Source organism: Artemia franciscana, chromosome 7 (genome assembly GCF_032884065.1).
Source record: "Artemia franciscana chromosome 7, ASM3288406v1, whole genome shotgun sequence".
In the NCBI taxonomy this organism is placed as follows: domain Eukaryota; kingdom Metazoa; phylum Arthropoda; class Branchiopoda; order Anostraca; family Artemiidae; genus Artemia; species Artemia franciscana.
The window spans coordinates 8,566,946-8,572,753 of record NC_088869.1 but is presented as its reverse complement, the minus strand read 5'-3'; positions in this window follow the sequence as shown (position 1 = coordinate 8,572,753).

The following is a 5,808-nucleotide window of genomic DNA, read 5'->3' as shown; positions in this document are numbered from 1 at the left end:
TATCTATTATTTAATATTTGTTGTTATTTTTTATAGTTTATAATTTTCATGTTCGGTTGTGTGCTGTGTGTTTGTTTCTGTGTTTGGGCTGCTGCACTGGTGATTTCTTTTTTCACTATAAGTATAAATATAAGGACAATGCACAAGTAGCTTTTGCTAAAACTATGAAGAATGTGAAACAGGCTGAAGAATTTTTTTAAGTTAGGTCCGAGAGATGTCTGCTATGTTGGTGGGCGTCTTCTTCAACTTCGAAATACCCCACTAGGTTTAATTTTATTGCAACAGTTACTTCAGTTTAATCGATGATTTGCTTCTAATAATCTGGCACCAAATTTTACTAAAACTGAATTTATGGTTTTGGTCGTTCAAAACGCGCCACTCAATTGATCTCTTGTCAGAAGCTCCAGGTTGGTGAGAATAAAATTTTTTGTGTTTAGTCATATCGTTATTTAGGAGTTTTTCTTGATCCATTGTTGTCTTGCTCAAAATACTGGATTAATGTACCGTGTAAAAAAAATATTTTTCCATTTTCCTTCCTAAAAATAATTTACCCCACTTTAATTGCTTCGTACTTGAATTACTGCTCAATTGTTTACTTAATACCTTTTGGACGCATTTAAAACAATTGCAGGTATTACAAAATAGGGCAGTAAGAATACGTGGAAATATTTGCATCCACCATCAAACCCGAAAAGGCATTTGAAACAAGCTTTTTCCTAAATCTGTCAGATTTAAACGTATACGTGATGTAAATATTTCCTTATGGCCTTTTTAAATTCAAAATCCTAGAAATAATTTCTACAATAAGTCTCTGTTGATTTTGCCCCCTTGTTCAGCTCGTCGGTGGACGGTATTATACTGAATTCCTTTTGTAAGATGTGAAAGGTCAAGGTTTTCACTTAGGCACCTAGTGCCATTCATTGCGAATAGATATAAGCTAAAAGATAAAACTTAGATTGATCAATCCCAAAAATCTTAGCTGCCTTTAAAAAACAATTATTAAAGATTGCTTTTTAATGTTTATTTATTTACCTTTAATGATGAAATTTTTAAAACTTGTGATATTTTCCTTAATGCGTTTTGTTTTTGTCTCCACGATGGATGGTCCCCCATGCCTCTCCTGCCCAGCATTTCTTTTCTCCCTTCCTTTCTTTTATTCCTTGTGTTCTTAGTTTTTGTCGTTATGGTTTTTTATTAATTAAGTTAATTTTGCTATTTTTATTGTGTTGCGAGAGCAACACTTCGGTTTTGTCGTGTTTTTTTTTCCTAGCACCCCGATTTTAGCTTATTCTTAGAAAATGGTAAGGTTCTAACCTCTGCGGTTTTTATAGAAAGTGTGGACCTTAGGCTGGATTGATGAATACGACTTTGCACTTTGGAAACCTTCGTAGAACCCTTGCCTGGGGCCAAAAATCTATTGTTTCTACCTATTTCTGTTGGTAATTTCAGCTGAGTTTATCCTTCGGTTTTTTGGACTTGGGACTTGGGTAGAGAAACGGTATCAGATGTGCCTCTTAAACTTTAAAAGTTCTCTTATTGTTAAAGAAATTAGAGTTTATTCTTTACTCCTTTCTAAGTGATGACGTTAGAAACTTGGCCTATGGCAATAAAGTCAACTTTTGAACTAAGACAGATAGATTTTTTTTCGACGACAGTCGATAGCTCTTGATGAGCTGATCAAAGTATATGCCGTTCATTTTTTGGTATAAAAATTCCTTCATGAGATATACCAGTTTGAGAGTTTAAAGAGGTTGACAACTTCAGTAGTAAGGTACATACTGAAACCAAAAATACGCCGATAACAATTGTGACACATATAGGGGAGTTTTAAGCAACAGTCGACTCTTCGCTCATAGTTATCTTTGGCCATGAGGGGCTCACAACTTTTACTGGTTGGTGTACCTATTACTTGTTTCCAGTGTATTTGATGATAAGACCAATTCGGTTCCAGTGGTAAGACATTCGGTTCAAGTGGTATCCAGTATAAGACAATTCGGTTCAAGTGGTCCAGTAGGGGACTTGTAGGTAATAATCGGCTGTTAGGCTACAATCACCTTCAGCAATGAGGGGTTGCAACTTTTGCGAGTTGGTGTACCTAGTGTTTATTTTAAGATCCTTACAGATTAACAACTTGAACGTTTAATCGAAGCGAGGAAACAAAATAAAAGTGTTGCTCTCAAAACGCTTTACTCGGCAAAGCCGAATAAAGGTTGCCGCAACACCTCATGTTTCCCAAGCAGCATAGATCTAGTTATTGTTATGACGATATGTTTTGTTTTGTGTATGTCCCATTATTTATACACCTAATCTTACAGGATCTGGTCTCTGTTGGGGGTTGATGTTTTCTTTGTATTTTTAAGTATATTAAATAAAGTATCTATCTAAGTATCTAAGTGTTTTAGCATTTTAAACAATCCTATATAATTGAAAGGGGTAGAATTCAAAAAACACTTTAAATTTTTCTTGCTTGGATTGTAGCCAATAAAGTTCTAATTTAAAGGGAGGGGGGCTAAACGTAATGAAATTTAATATCATCAATTGATCGGTTGAGATTGGTGATGGAATAATGACTTTATTATGTCTTGTGAAACCTTTCTGGATAATAGTAATGAAATGTGGCTGGATATACCGGGATATAGGATGGAACGACTAAATCGGTAGAGGATGGCAAGAGGTGGGCCTGCCTTCTATATATCCAAAAAACTCCTGTACATTGTCAGTGAAAAATCAAGAAATTAGGAAGGGATCATTGAATTCCTATTTTTTGAAATTTACTGTTAAGGGAAGGATCTTATTATTGATAATGTCTGCCGATCTCTAAGTTGATCCATTTTACTTATTTCTTCAAATCCTTAATGTGCTTTTGGAGACAATACAAACTTGTCCGTGTGAGTTTATAATGATGGTAGATTTCAACCTCGACTCCTGTGACTGATAAAATCGTCCTTGATACATAATATTTTCTTCTCTCTTAGTTTGGTGCAGATTTGTATATTAGTAAATGGCCTAACGGACTGTTTACCCCGTTTTTTTGTGTTTAGTGCTAAGAAGATGGCGAGTCAAAAAACCTATTTGGCTTCAGTTGCCTTTTAATAGGATCAAAATGAGCTAACTCTTCTTACAGTAGAGACGTCAATTCGCCAATTTGGTGTATTTTTGCATTGAAGCCTTTCTACGGGGCGAATGATTCTTTTGGACGAGTGTCGTGTGGATGTAACATTGCCAGAAAATTCATTTAGCTTAGAATAAAACTAGGTTTCATATTCCTAAAAATCTGGCAATATGAAAATAAAATTTTGAAAATGGCCCCTATGTTAACCATTTACCTGACCTGTTGATAGATGTAAAAACTATTTGCTTGAACCCTTATGTTTTGGATAGTTGAATTTATTTTGGGCGCTTGATTAATTTATTCTGATCAACTGTGTTCCATTGTTCCCAATAATGGTGTCTGTGCTGTATCTCCCATAAGTTAGTTTAATGTATTTGGGATGCTTGATTAATTTATCTCCCATAAAATAGTGGTATTGATTGCTGCTCTATGTACAATGAATTAGATGTGAGAATGTCTAAATTGACATGACATAATGCTAATGGGACAGGGGGTTGTGTAAAGACTTTGTCCCTGGAAATGAGACTTGTAAGACAGTGACAATTTTGGTAGAGGCTGAGGAGAGGAAATTCCAATAATGAGTTTTCCTCTCCCCCCCCTAATGTAGCTAAATCTAAGCTTATATGACCTCCAATGAGAGCCCAGTACTGCATAGTTAAGTCCCCGCCCCTATGATAGGAATGTCTTGTTCATTATTCGTCAACTGGCATAGTGAGACAAGAAACACCATAGAAAGGGAATGCAAGAGTATAAGTAAGCCGTAACGAGGCATGGATAAGAGTTCTATTTCTGTGACTAAATATTTTCATGATCTCTGAAAGACCAAATCCAGGATTCTCATAAATCTTCTTTCGGCGGGATAACCTATTTTTGTATATGAAGAAAACGGGTCCTTGCGACCTAAACGTCGACCATGAAATCGAACCAATATATAGATGTTCTCCCTCCCCATGTTCTTAACCTTTAATTGCTTACTAAGAACTTTTGAGCTCCTAAGCCGTAACCTCCTCCACGATTAAGACTGATGCAACAATTATGCTTCTCGTGAGACATTTCATTTTGTTATCTTTTTAATTTGGCCATTTTGTAATTTTTTTATTCTTATAATTTAAACTATTTATTCTACGGCCTTTCTGATTCAGGGGTCATTCTTAAAGAATTGGGACAAAACTTAAGATTTAGTGTAAAGACTAACTTAAGATTTAGTGTTTAGAGTGCTTGAAATAGATTGGGCTGTGTCTAGAAACAGACACAAGAGCACAGCCAAGTTATTAATGAGACTGATGCATAAATATTATGATTACCTCTCCCTCCCCCGACACGCATCTTGAATTGGGGGATGCCATAAAAGGGTGATAAGTCTAGCCCACCGAGTTTTATAAGATCCGGCATGATTTTCTAACAGACGCACTAATAGTAAAACTTTTAACCCCCCTCTACTTTTTCCATAGCAAGGTCAAATATATTCCGGAATCCTTTGAAAGCATAACTGGAACATTGACTTTTACTTTGGTTGAGATCCAGCAACCGTTTTTCTGAAGATACCCCGAGGGCTAATTGGCACAGACTTATTAATAAATAATATTTAAACTAATACATCTATGGTATTCCGTGTTTTATGTCAATGCGTTTTCTCTAAGCTCAGTGCTTTTTTTCACAAAAGCTCTAAATGGCAAAAGCTCAGTGCTTTTTTTCACAAAAGCTCTAAATGGCAAAAGCTCAGTGCTTTTTTTCACAAAAGCTCTAAATGGCAAAAGTTAAATGGCAAAAGCTCAGTGCTTTTTTTCACAAAAGCTCTAAATGGCAAAAGCTCAGTGCTTTTTTTCACAAAAGCTCTAAATGGCAAAAGCTCAGTGCTTTTTTTCACAAAAGCTCTAAATGGCAAAAGCTCAGTGCTTTTTTTCACAAAAGCTCTAAATGGCAAAAGCTCAGTGCTTTTTTTCACAAAAGCTCTAAATGGCAAAAGCTAAATGGCAAAAGCTCAGTGCTTTTTTTCACAAAAGCTCTAAATGGCAAAAGCTAAATGGCAAAAGCTCAGTGCTTTTTTTCACAAAAGCTCTAAATGGCAAAAGTTAAATGGCAAAAGCTCAGTGCTTTTTTTCACAAAAGCTCTAAATGGCAAAAGCTCAGTGCTTTTTTTTCACAAAAGCTCTAAATGGCAAAAGTTAAATGGCAAAAGCTCAGTGCTTTTTTTCACAAAAGCTCTAAATGGCAAAAGCTAAATGGCAAAAGCTCAGTGCTTTTTTTCACAAAAGCTCTAAATGGCAAAAGCTCAGTGCTTTTTTTCACAAAAGCTCTAAATGGCAAAAGCTAAATGGCAAAAGCTCAGTGCTTTTTTTCACAAAAGCTCTAAATGGCAAAAGCTAAATGGCAAAAGCTCAGTGCTTTTTTTCACAAAAGCTCTAAATGGCAAAAGCTAAATGGCAAAGGCTCAGTGCTTTTTTTCACAAAAGCTCTAAATGGCAAAAGCTAAATGGCAAAAGCTCGAAGTTTAAATTCTTGTAAAGTTTTTTTCAGGCATTAACCCTTACGTTTTATGAACTTTCTTATAAACGTACTAAACGAATAGTCAGGTGCTTAAGCCCTCTAATCTAAAAACAATGTTTTAAGTGAAGCTTACTGATTGTGCTTCTGAACAGTTCAAGCGAAACCATTCTTAAATACCGTTGAAAACAATGTAAATTATAAAATAACAG